The sequence below is a fragment of the Anomalospiza imberbis genome, chromosome 1 (assembly GCF_031753505.1).
Source record: "Anomalospiza imberbis isolate Cuckoo-Finch-1a 21T00152 chromosome 1, ASM3175350v1, whole genome shotgun sequence".
Taxonomy (NCBI): Eukaryota; Metazoa; Chordata; class Aves; order Passeriformes; family Viduidae; genus Anomalospiza; species Anomalospiza imberbis.
Genome location: NC_089681.1, coordinates 74,045,607 through 74,058,929, shown reverse-complemented (window position 1 = coordinate 74,058,929; position 13,323 = coordinate 74,045,607). Strand labels below are relative to the sequence as shown.

Here is a 13,323-nt window from a genome sequence, read left to right as displayed (position 1 = left end):
AGTACTTGTACCTCCCTATAACTGTTGGCTTTATTTGCTTCTACCAATTATTTCAAATATTCAGCACTTTATCTTTGCTTGGAGCTAGTGAAGACTAGATAAGGCTCTTCCTGGCCAGGAAAATTCTCCTCTCAGGGGGCATATGTCAACTGTCCTTGGATTAGATGACCTCTTTCAGGCTCAGTTAAACTGTGATAAAAATAAGACTGTAAATGAAGTACTGTTGTTTACTCCTGATTAATCAATGAAGGACAGTAGTGCTTAATGACTATTACATTTAAAAAAATATATATTTTATTGTGTTTTGTTTTTCCGTGTAGCATGCACATATGCACTGTCTCTGGAATGTTTAGCATTCTTTAGCTGGAGAGCCATCTGGAATGAGAGTTTCAAGGAAAGCATCACCACCCACTACTAGATTGTTTCTGTCTGTTTTTGCTTAGTTGAGGGTTTATTTTTTTTTAATTTTAATGTATGGTAAGATTATACCTCAATTACTGGTACCAATCAATGTAGGACTTGATATCCTGATTTCTACCTTGAAGACAAGCATAGTTTTCTTCTATGTCTTCCTCATTTACCTTGGAAAGTGTCCCAAGATCTTGACATCTACTCCTGAGACTTTTTTCTGGAGTATTAATGACTGGGAGAAAAAGCAAGTCTATTTACCAGGTGGGATATGTTATTACAGAGGAAGTGAAGCAGCCCTCTGTCCAATCTGATCTATATTCCTCTGAAGAGACTTTTCCCAGACATTTGCTTTTCTGGGATTCCTTCACCTCATTACAGACAACAAAAGTTGACTTATAGTACTTAAAATTTTTATTTTCATTTAGAGCTGGAGTTGACGTGCTTTATAGACTCATAAAATAAGCAAGGCCAGGACAATTACTGGAAGTAATGGCAGTTATAAATTGATTTATTTGGGATTACTGCAGTAGTGGCTTACATTTATGTCACTGTTTTACAGCTAGGACACCATGACAGACTTAACTGTTTCTAAGCATAGGTAGTGAGGCAGAAGGTGAGTACATACAAGGCATTATGATACCCATTTTACATGTATTTGTGACTTCAGTAATTCTCTTTGCTTTAAACGTGATTGCATTTCTTGTTGCACAATATAAAGTCCAGGAAGCCAATGTAGAGGTATTTTTTGTTTTGTTTTGTTTTGGGTTTCTTTTTTTGATGTGCAGAACAGTAAAAATGTACCTAGACATTTTCTTTTGAAAGGTTAGATTAAATGAAAGTGGTGAAAGAAAATTTCCTTATCAGAATTTACCAAAACATCAAGTCTAAAAAATTGCAATGGATTTCAACCCCAAATTTGCATACTAAAGTGCCAGAAAAAGGATTTGAACCTCATTCAATTCTAGCCAATATTTTTTCTAATTACATACTTTAATTTATAATTTTCCTCTGCAAAGGGTTTTTACACTATTATTTTGTATGGTTTTGAAGCTATCTGAGACTGAGAAAATGTAGAATCTCATCCCCTTGGCACTAGGGTGCTTAAATCTATATTTTTCTGAAATATGATTGTACAGTCCAGTTGGGTTTTTAGAAAACCTGAGAAAATTTGTTGCTTAAGCTTCTCTGTGCATATGTGGATATGAACATATTAGTACATATAGGATAATGTGTTAATAAATACAACTCTTTGTGCTTTACATAAACTAGCAATAATAAACCATACTGCCTGTGCCAGACTTAAATAATAATAAATTTGAACACCCAAATAAAATATACTGAATATCACTTACTAATCACCCATTTGAAGGTTTGAGCTTCCATGACAGCTTTTCTGTGGTTTTTTTTGATGCTAATGAAATAAGTATGATGCCCTCAAGTGAGAGGGCATCCAAGTGAGAGATGATAAATGACTCAGCTGCACTGCAATGTGAATGTAATTAAACATTGTTAGTACTTCAAAATATTTCTATTGGCATGTTTCTAACCTTCTTTAGGAAAATATAGCATCTTCTTGAATGGTTTTTACTACTACATTGAAGCAATTCCTCTTCAATTATGTGTAAATATTTGACTACACATTTATATTGAATTTAAAATTAGACAACAAATAAAAATTGATTCTTATCCTTTAAAGCATTACAGATGCTTTTCTTAACACCACAAATATGTAAAACATATTTAATTTTATATATTAAGGGAACATCGTATAGCATTTAGATAATTTTTTAAAAATATTTTTGGTTACTTGAATTTTACTACCTACTGAGGGAAGAGAGCAGAAATCAAAATAACATAAATTTACCTCTAGGTGTTTGAAGTGGAATACACTCTATGCAGATTTTAAATAGAAATATCTGAGTAGGTGTGTTTGTTCAGTTAATAAAGGTTTATGAATGAAAAGGAGTAAGCTTTATTCCAAGATCAAAATGTCTTGGAAGTCTAATCTACCATTATAAAACGTAATGCACTACTTAGTAGTTAAGCACTCAAAATATAGTGCTATGAATTAGAAAAGCTGATTACATGACTATGGAGCGTTTTCTGAGATGACAGGTAATCACTTATTTCACAATAAAGTAGATTGGTTTTGAGAATATTCTGTTGTAAACTTATTCTGTTTCATGTTGTAGTGAGTCCCTAGGGATGCTGGGTGTTGAGTGGCAAGTTACTCCTTAGAAAGCTGTTTTCCAAGGTCTTTGAGAAAGAAGTAGCAGCTGTTAAGCCGCTCATTTGCGATTGTATCAGGTGCAGGTGCCAAGGTTTTGGTTGCACTGGGAGCCTGCAGGAGCAGTGCATTGTTTCCCTCCGTTGAACTTCAAGAGGCTCTTTTCTCTAACTTGTTGAGGGCCCCTGAATGGCTACAAAACCATTTGAAGTGTTGGCAACTCCTCCCAGTTTTGTTTTTTCTGCAGAGGTGCTGCAGGTGCGCTCTCTTCTCATCGCGTGGGTCACCAATGAGGAGGTCACACCGTGCTGGCCCCGTTAAGGACTCCTGAAGCACGTAACTAGTGACTGGCCTCCAGCCAGATTTTGTGCAACTGATCATCACCTTCTGGGCCTGGAAGTTCAGCCCGTTTCCAACCCATCTCACCATTCACTAATGTAATTAGTATTTCATAATTTCTTCAGTGAGAACTTTGAAAGAGAGTGCTGCATGCCTTGCTGAAGACAGGATAAACATTAAAAACTGCTCTACCCTCAGTCAGCAGGCCAGACCAGCAGTTGTTACATTGAAGAAAGCTATTAAATATCCCCTTCAGTTTTATTATTAATCTGTTTTTTCTGCTGGTGCAACTTCCTTCAGTTTTCTTCTTCACTCTTTTTTTATTTTTTTTTTTTTGGTGGAGTTAGGAAGCCTTCACTGAAATGCTAGGTTTCATTTTAAAAATAAAAATATTGAACATAAAAAGGTCAGCACGCATCTACTTTCCTGAAGCTAACGGAAATCAATGGAACGATATAAACACCACTATACAGAGTCGTAAACACCGTGTAGTCGAAGCATTAATTAATAGATTTAATAGAAATAAGTGAATGATACTTTCCTGATAAAGGAAGGGATGGAGAGAGAGATGCTTTGAAATCAAGTTTTATAGCTGTTTTGGTGCAATGTAGAGGTTGCAAGACAGTTGCTTTATTTACTCTGTTTTCCAGCTTATGACGTCTTTAAAGTAAAGTAAAATCATTAAAATTGTAAATGGGTGAATAGCAAAATAAGAGATAATATTTGCCTCTTCAGAATAAGACTTATCTAAACTTTACTTTGACAAGGAAATTGTTCAGAAAGACATGAAAAAATAATATTCTAATCAATCTAATGATCCAGTCATAGATTCAAAATTTAAAAACATGTTTGGCAAGTAAATGTTGCATGTTGTATAAATATAGAAATATTTCATCATAGCTGAAATACTTGTTATGATAGTTTGCTTTTCTGCCTCAAAATTGTTTGCTTCTATCAGAACAAAATGGACAAGAAGTGAATGCAATCAATCTTCCTCCTTCATTGTGTGTAGAAAAATAACAAACACAGATAGGGGATAAAGAGTCAGTCTTTTAATATTATCAATATACTGGATTTCGTGGATGTTATATGGCTGAAAGAAATATAGAAAAGCAAACAATTATAAATTCTTGCATTTTCTGTGTTGAGCCATAAGGCTTTTTATTTTGAAAGGTTTTATAGTAATATATACATGTTAAAATTGAGTATTATTTCCTTCAAAATGGTGATCAGTCACTTGAAATAATCAAGTATTAAAAAATTTATAGGAGTGTATTGTCCTATTAATATGACTGCAGACTGGACCAGAAATTTAGAATGAGAATAAACGGAATCATCTGCTTCAGCAGTGAAATGACCTTGCAATCAATAAACAACTTATATGCCATTTTGCAACTAATCTTAAGGTGTAACCGATTTTGCTTACTATGGACTTGGGCTGCCAAAATTATTTTCTAAAATTTAAATTTTTTTTTTGGTGCAGTATATGTGGAATTTAGTAAATATATTTGAAAACAAATTCTTCAGATTTAAAATTATCTATTAGTCACCTTCCCAAATGCTGATGGATTCTTATTCACTGTTATCAGCACAATAACTGGAGTTCCCTCAACTGATCATAATTATAATGTGAAGCTCTTTAAATGAGATGCATCCACCTAATAATGCTTCCTTTTATTATTTCTTTAATATGGAACACAGAAAAACCATGTGGCATATATGAAATTCATACATTAGAGTAAAATATGGTAATCTATGTACAATTAAATTTTTGTCTTTCAGCATTCAGATGTGAGTGTTATAAAATCAAAGGGTCTCACAGGTGGCTCTGAAACTTCCAAATTGCTGCTTGAAAATCATGTTTCTCAGCTTTGGCCTTAATATGATCGCTGAATTCATTACAATGGAGATAACAGGTTGTGGTAAGACTGAAAGTAAAATTTGTTTATGATTTTGTGTCATGGTTTGACACTGGCGCGATGCAACAGATTAGCATGGCCCCTGCGCAAGGATGACACGCAAATTTGTGAAGCGTTCCATTTTGGGGGACTGTAGTCCCAAAATGAGAAACTGAACTGTTGTCTCTTTTGGTCCATGGCAAAGCATCCTTAAAGGAGCCCTGTGAGCAGTCTGTCCATGCACGGTGGTGAGAGCACTGTGACATGGAAAGGAGAGTGTCACCAGGGCAGATTTTCTCTGGGCGGTTGCCATGTGTGACATGGAAACACAAGGGTGGCAATTGTGTTTCCTGGGGAGTCTGTGGCACAGGAGAGACTCCTGTCTCCCTTGAAAGATTGAGTATTTGAATATCTGAAGGGTGGCAACTTGATCAGGATCCTGGGTGGTGTCTCACTGTTAAGTTTGTTTGGAAATTAGGTGGGAGGAGGAAGGGTGTTTTGGAAAGTCTTCATCCAGGATTTAGTGTTTGTAGTTTTTATAGTAGTAGTAGTTTAATAAAATTCTTTTCTTTGTTACTAAGCTTGGGCCTGCTCTGCTCTGTTCCTGATCACATCTCACAGCAATTATTTAGAAAAGTATATTTTCATGGGGGCGCTGGCATCGCGCCAGTGTCAAACCATGACATTTTGGAAATAATTTACTCTCTTGGAAGAAAAAGAGGCTATATTAATAAACTAGGATTTCATAGGAAAGGAAGAGGATTTTATGAAGTAATTGAATAATAGAAGGAATGGAACTGAACAGCATAAAAAGTAAATTTGAGCTCTTATGGTGCACATTACCAAGTGTGGAAGCTCATCAGTTGTTAATAAGATAAATTAATTTAACTGCAGGTGCAATATTAAATCCTATGGTGGTGTTTGATTAGTTTGTAATAGTGATTCTTTGATCTGCTCACCTGGAATGACAGGGGACTGAGATAGAAGTGCTTGGAGTGTTACTTAGCTTTTTATTCCAAAATGAGGGATCATTTGATGATATTGATGATAGTCTTTCTAATATGTCTTAACACTTTAAATTGGTCACCTTAGGAGAACTGAGCTTTTTAAAAGTCCAGTAATGATTGTGTGGGGTTTTTTAATTAAAAAAAAAAAAAATTCTATTTAGATGGTTTTGGAGTCATGAAGTAATCGCTGAGGGGAACTGAGAGATCAATTGACCCTGTGGAAGTGAAAACCACATATAAGAAAGATTCTTGTTCTTTCATGCAGCTAACAAAACAAAAAATGGAATACTAAAAACTCCTACCCAGTAGGATGTTAAAGACACGTCAGCTACCTCAATACTCATAGCAGAATTTATCTACTATGTTTAAAAATCTGTAGCATTTGGAGACATTACTATCTGATACCCAGGAATATTTTTCATATACTTTAGAATTGTTAATGTGTGCATATATATATATGCATATATGCTTATATATATGCATATATATATATAAAATTCTATGCAAAACTCTGAAGAACTAACATCTAATCTTGACTGTCCTTTGTCTTCTTTAATAAAGAAGATGTTACATAATTTTTGGTGTTTTATTCTTGACTGATCACTACTTTAGTCAGATGGTAGAATGTACATACTTTCATGTGTTTCTCTTCTTCAGAAGGAACTGCAGCATACAGCTCTTTACCGGAGACTTTCTACTAACAAACAATGCAAGTTTCCTGTTCCCCCTCTACTCTTTCACTTAGACTTTTATTTACTTCCTTGTCTTTAGAAAGAACAGAAATATTTGAAAGGTCTTTTCCAAATCTGGACCAATTTTTATTCCCCAAAACTTTTTTATCATACCTTAATTGAGTTTTATTTGTCATTCTTCATCCCTCTGCTCTTCTTCCACCTCTTTATTTTCTTCCTCTGCCGGTTTGTTCACAGGAACATCTTGTAGCATCACTGTGACTGGAATGCCAAAGATTTGCTCAGTGAAACTCTATGTTTAAATACTTAGAGATGGTGATTAGATAAATGAATTAAATTCTGGATATCTTAAAGAAAACCTCCACCCCAAACTATCGCATTTTGACAAGTAGAGCTCACCACTTAAATGAGTATAAACCTGGAAGCTAAAGGCTATGCAGTGATGTATTTTCATACATTTTAGAAGGTAAAATGTACAAATTCTGTTGAAATACAATATTTTCCTGCTTCCCTAAACTCCCAGCATCTATTTTGCTAAGTTTCCATTAATTGTTAGGAATTTCTTTGGTCAAAAGTTTTCTCATGATTTCTCTCCTTTGCTAACCAAGAAAAAAACCCTGAAATTCTTTAAATTATTCAAGAAAAATACCAGCAAAACCAAGGACCTTGCATTAGGGCCTTTATTGTCTACGTTTTATAAAATCTTCTTCTGACACTCAGTGTGCTGCTTTCCTGCTGCTGTTTCCACTATTATATGTGTTTTGACCTGGTTGGCCTTGCCATATAGTCACTCGAACTCATATTGCTTATTTCTGAAGATTTAGCGATTTTAACTCTGCTAAAGGTTTGATGAATGATTGTTCTCTTCCACATCTACTCACAGTATGGTGAATATCATTATTCTGTAATGAGAAAAATATATCCTTTATTTCAATAGTTTTGTTTTCCTGTAGAAAAGCAGGCATCAGTTTTGTATCAATGTAGTTTTCCTGCACTACAGTCCTTTGTTCTATTCTTTTTCACTTTGATTCATGTTTCTGTTCTGAAAGCTGTCATTCCAAAGTGATCACCTCAAATTTTACCAAATTCTATCACTTAACAGGACATTAACTTTTCTTCAGCCAGGATTATATCATAGAACAAGGCAATCTCCCTAATAACTGCAGTTATGAGTTATTTTACCAATAACTTAGCTATTATTCTGGTTATGTGCCATATGTAGTTTCACTTATGGAGTACTGCAAAAAAAGAAGATACTTCAGGTGATACCAGCTGAAATCAGAGTAAAATTTCTGCAATGGTCTATGGAGTTGTGTACACGAGCAAGTTTTTTCTTCATGGTCAGGAAACTTAGTAAAGCTGTACTTGAACACCTGCCTTCTAACTGTTGCTCATTATCTTCACTGCTGTAGCATATATGGTAGCCTTGCCAGATAGACTACCTAGTTTAAGATGAAAATAGATTTTCATGGAGAAGAATATGAATGCAATAATTTGACACAACTTGATCTGGGACTGGTAGCTAAGTAGTTTGAAAAAAATTTCCTTCCATACAGCTGTATGTGTGAAACCTGGTTTTAAAGGAGAGTTTTACGTTGAGAAGAACCATTTGAGCTTATAATTAATGCTAGCAGTAAATGGTTCTGGTTCTAAGCTGAGTGATGGAGTTAGCATGGGTAAGTGCCTGTGTTAGCAAATGCTCTTCTTTCTTGTAACTGAGCTATGAGTCATTAGAATTATGATGTGCTATAAGACTTAATTAGCATTAAAGTATTCTCTCAGGTGATATACATTTCAACAGTCCTGTATTAATAGTCACATCCCACAAGTCCATTACACATTTCATGGTTTAATTATCTCTTCTCAGTGTTCAGAATCTGTCTGGATTTGTCCATTCTTTGGCAATGAGTGGCAAATTTGTCCAAGTTTTAGTAAGTTTCTGCATTAAGTAGTTTTGCATGCTGTTAATATCTGTCTAAATTTTGGCTGTCTGGGCAAACAGATATTTAAGAATAGCCAGCATGGACTTAGGAAGGCTAAATCACGCTTGACATAATTACTTTCTACATTGAAATGAGGAAGCTGAAAGACTGGTACGTGCAATATACCTTAATTTCAGTTAAATTTCTTATGCCATCTGCCACAGTATTTTCACTTGGAAGCTCATGAAGTATGTTCTGGAAATAAGGATAATTAAGTGGACTAAACATTGGCTGGATCTTTATATATAAAATGAGACAATCATTGGTTGAATATCTATTTGGTTCCTGGTAAGAAGCAGAGCACTCTTGTGGTTAATACTGAAGCCCAGGTAATGGAATATCTTTGTCACTGGCCTGTGTCATGACACAGACTGCCCTTTTAGCAGATCTGTTGATGACAGCAAGTGGGGTGAAATTACTGACATACTAAACTATAAAACTTCAATCAAGGGAGAACTTGGGAAACTTGGGGCTTGGAAAAACAGGAACATACTAATTCCAGCACAAAAGAAAGGCAAAAGTCTGTACCTGCAGTAGAATAATCCATGTGTTAGAGGCTGATGACTGTTGGAGAAACAGGGCTGTTGGAAATGAACTGGATATTCTTGTAGGTGTCCAGCTGAATATGAGTCAGCAAGGTACTCTCATCCTAAAGAAGGCAAGCCATGCACTCCAGCTCCTTAGGGTGAGGGTGGCTAGTGTCTTTGAAGGAAGTTACTCTCTGCTTGACACTGATGAAAACATACAGGAAATGCTGTGTCCAGATGCGGCTCCCTGCTTGAAGCACAGTGCTGAGTAGCTGGAGAGAGTCCATTGGAGGGGTGCTACTGTAATTTGGGGTACAAATGTCCCACAAGGTTGAGAAAAGTGGGCTTGTTTATTGTACTGAAGAGGAGCCTACAAGTGTGGCCTATAGCTACTTGAAAGTGTGACAAAGGTGGTGGACATAAACTCTTCAGAGGCAAATGATTATCAAGAGACAATACTCTCAGGCTGCACCTTGGGAAGTTCATGTTGGACATCAGGAGAAAATATTCACATAGTAGACTAGTGCTGCAGTGGAACAGGTAGTACTATCTTGATTCTAGAACTTTTCAAGACTTTGATAGATAAAGCACCAGCTGACTTGTTGATGAACTAACTGAACAGGAGAATGGACTAAAGGCGCCTTTAAAAATGATGCTTTTATGATTACAGGGACTTTATTTCCATTTCTACTAATTCACCCAATGACAAAAAATATTTTAAAATTTTATGATCAGTGATAATTCTGCTCACAGTATTGCTAGGCAAAGCTGTCTCTGTTAATATGCTTTTGATTCAACAAATGAAGAAGTCTGGCAATGTTGGTCATAGTTATGATTTGAGATCTCCTACATCAGTTATGTTTTTAAAGACTTTTTCAAAACCAGGGTTGTTATTAGTTCTACAGCTGAAATCAGTGAAATCCCTTCCCATTTTACCTTTTTTCCCTTCTTCTACCTCTGTCATTTTTAGGTCACATTAAATCTGAAACACTTACTAATGCCATAATTTTGGCAGAAGCTCCTCAATGTATCATGGAAAAAAAAAGTAAAACATTTAAAGGGTTATATATGTTTATTTTAACTGAAAGTTTGATGCAGAGAATGGAATATTAAAAACTGAGAAAGGTGGAGAGCTGGGTGACAATGTTAGATCCCAGGGCAATATAAAAATTCTTGCATTGAGCTCTACTGCTGCTGCTCAATGTGCAGCACATACGTTGCCTGGCTCCCCAACAGTAGAGTTTACTGAGATAAGACTATAGCTGGACTACAATAGTTTCTTAGGACATTTCTTCAGAGTAGAGTTTTGCCTCTGCTTGTCCAAATAAACAGCTGCTAAATTTCATTGCTGCTATGCTGTTTTCTTTGTATCAAAGTTTTCCAATGAACCTCCCTGTGGTCAGTCGGTAGAAAAATGGAGTGACACCTTTTGAACTTGATATTCACTTTCTTACTCTAATATGCAGAGCATGTGAAAGTAAGTACTTTTTGTTCCTGGATTGCTTGGAAAGACTATGTGCTGAAAAAACAATTGCTATTTGTATCAATCATAACACCTATGAGTATGAGCAAGCTGCGGTATTGATCAGTTCAGACTACTTCCGTCAATACAATATTAAAATGTATGGCAAGCATTCAATGTAATATTAATGACAATCTATCATAAACAGGTTTCAGATTGCATTTGAAAAGTCTTTCTGAGCTGTAGTCACTGCTTTTGTATGTCCAGCCACTGGAGGATATAGAAGAGATCTTTGGAAGGCCTTTAGGTATCTTTTTGCATGTGGAAATTGTCAAGTAATATGAGGTATATATGTTACAACTATTGTATGCTTTCTATCCATCAGTGATTGCTGATTACTTTCTACTACAAAACATAGTTATAAAATGTGTTTTGATTTTCTCTTGAATATAATATTTATTTTATTGTAATTTTCGCTTTTCTTCAATCCCCATAAGCTTCTACAATTCAAGTAATGATTCCTATGACATAATTTTCAGCTTCAGAAACCTTATTTTTGCATTCACAGAGACAGTTCATTCATATCGTAACCTCATTTCAGAATGGGTATAGGCAGAATGCAGAAAAAAATGCATTAAATAGTGATGGCCAAATATCCCCATTTAAGTCATTTCCAAAAAGGAAAAATCCAGTTTTCTTCAGAACTGTTATTTCCACTTTAAATCCATTCTAATTACTAAACAGAAATAACTAGAATTAGCTACTTTGCTGGAAATAAAATATTCTTCTTGTTCTAGTCATGTTTTGTACACTGCTGTTTAGAGGTGGAGGTGGTGAGAGGTGGGGAATAGGGATAATACATTTCTTCAAAATCTCAGTAATCCAAATACTTTTTTCTTCAGAATAACTTGCCTTGATTTTTTTCATTGTTGTTCTTCATGTTGTTACTTCCATTCAGTTATGCAGTATCCAAGGTTGTTAACCATATGGGAAAAAGAGGTGAAAATCCAGACTTGTAAAAGGAATAGATGTTTCATGAATACTGTGGTTTATTTTGCTTATTTTTCTGATTGGCTTAAATCTGTTGGAACCTTCAAGGAATTATGGGTTGATCTTCCTTCAACACAGGAGGAAGTGAAACCTACAGAGAGAATTTTTGAATTTAGTATATTACTCCTGTGTTCGGATTGACTTTAGCTATGAATTTTGCATATTTTTGTGCTATAAAGCAGAGAAAGCAAGCAGTTTTTCCTTCAAGTACTTTAATTGCCATTGAGGTAGGGAGCTTGGTAGAACTTAATGGCTGGAAACAGCCATGTGTGTTTGAAATGTTGCTTAGAACATGTCCTGTTAAAGATGTTGAATGACAGCAGTCCTGGTGTTGCATCATATGGTCATCACTATTGGAAGTGATGACATGATTGGACATGAGCAATCTCACTGACCACAGTGTCATGTGACACAAAGTAAACTATAGTGCTGATAAGACAAAGTGTTCTGTCATCCTGAAACTAAATGTAAACTATGACGGAAATTTCCAAAGATTTTGAGTTTTTAGAGACATTGTGCTACTTCTCACTTAAAATCTCAGAATTTCTAGCATTAATTCCAGAATATGGGAGTTTTTGTTTCAAGGTCATTCTCTTTCTTTAGGTAGTACACCTCACTTTAAAAGAGTATCCCAGTTTCTCTTGAATTTGGATCCATTGCTTGTGCAATGGAATTCTCTCAACCTGTGCTATTAGATTTCTACCTCATCTCATGAAGTGCTTATATCTGAGTAGTAAAAATCAGTATGATCTAGTTTCATGGCTAGGAGATCATGTAGGGAAGTAGGAGATTTGGATATCCAGTTACTTATTGGTTAGACATTCATAGAAAATTGAATTATATCAATAGAAAAGATGAGATGAACAGTTTCCTGAGAGGGAGAAAATGAAGATTCTAATAATTTTTGGCAGTGGCAGAAACCGGTATGAATCATGTGTGTGTTTTATTGACCTTGCGCTATTAAGCTTTTATGTGAATCAACCTTTCACTACCTTTAAAAAAGAAACACCAAAAAAAACCAACCCCAAAAAAGCTCTAAAAATACCTTAAAAATCAAAACCAGTAGAACTTTTCTTTAGTTTCAACCTGTTTTCTAGAGAACTGAAGCAAAATTAAAATAAATCCAGATCTATGAGGAAAGTTAAGGATGTACTTGCTATAGGGAATGTTCTGCTTAATTCTGATTTCTGAGCTTTTTAATCTAAATCTATCTTTCTGTAAAACTGATATTTGTTAGTATGTGTAACTAGAGTCCATTCTGTCTCTTTCCTACAAATTCTTCTTATGTGTAAAAATTAACCATGCTTGTTCCAAGACTCCTAACTTGTGCAGATATACAAAATCTGTATCAAGTAGATCTTTTCTGCATACCATGTATGGCATGTAGCTTCTTTTGCCATGTCTGCAGAGAAGAGGAAAACAGCAAAGAGCCCTGTCCCATGGAGGGTTGGCTAGTGTTTGTTCTGCTTAATAACTTAGAGCTGTTTTCAGAAACCATTCTGTCAAAGGGTTGTCAAACAATTCTTCTCAAAAGAGCAATTATCCAGATGTAGAGCTGCAAATTCTCTTTAGGCATCTTCAGGCTTGTTTCCAGTCTAATAATTTGACATCAATATGTCCTACTCTGTCATTTAGTGCAATACTGCCACTAAACTAGCTACCAACCTGAGGAAACAAATAAACTATAAGTTACCCACACATAATCTGTACTTAAAAGCTTTGTGGAAA

The 13,323-nt window shown here is 35.3% G+C and overlaps 1 non-coding gene across 1 annotated transcript; it reads left to right on the top strand.

Annotated features, from left to right (window-relative positions):
- The first annotated feature begins 4,923 nt into the window (after positions 1 to 4,923).
- On the top strand, positions 4,924 to 5,020 carry LOC137465408 (U6 spliceosomal RNA). Its single transcript, XR_010994639.1, has one exon. It is a non-coding gene; the product is annotated as a U6 spliceosomal RNA (small nuclear RNA).
- Positions 5,021 to 13,323: the final 8,303 nt, after the last annotated feature.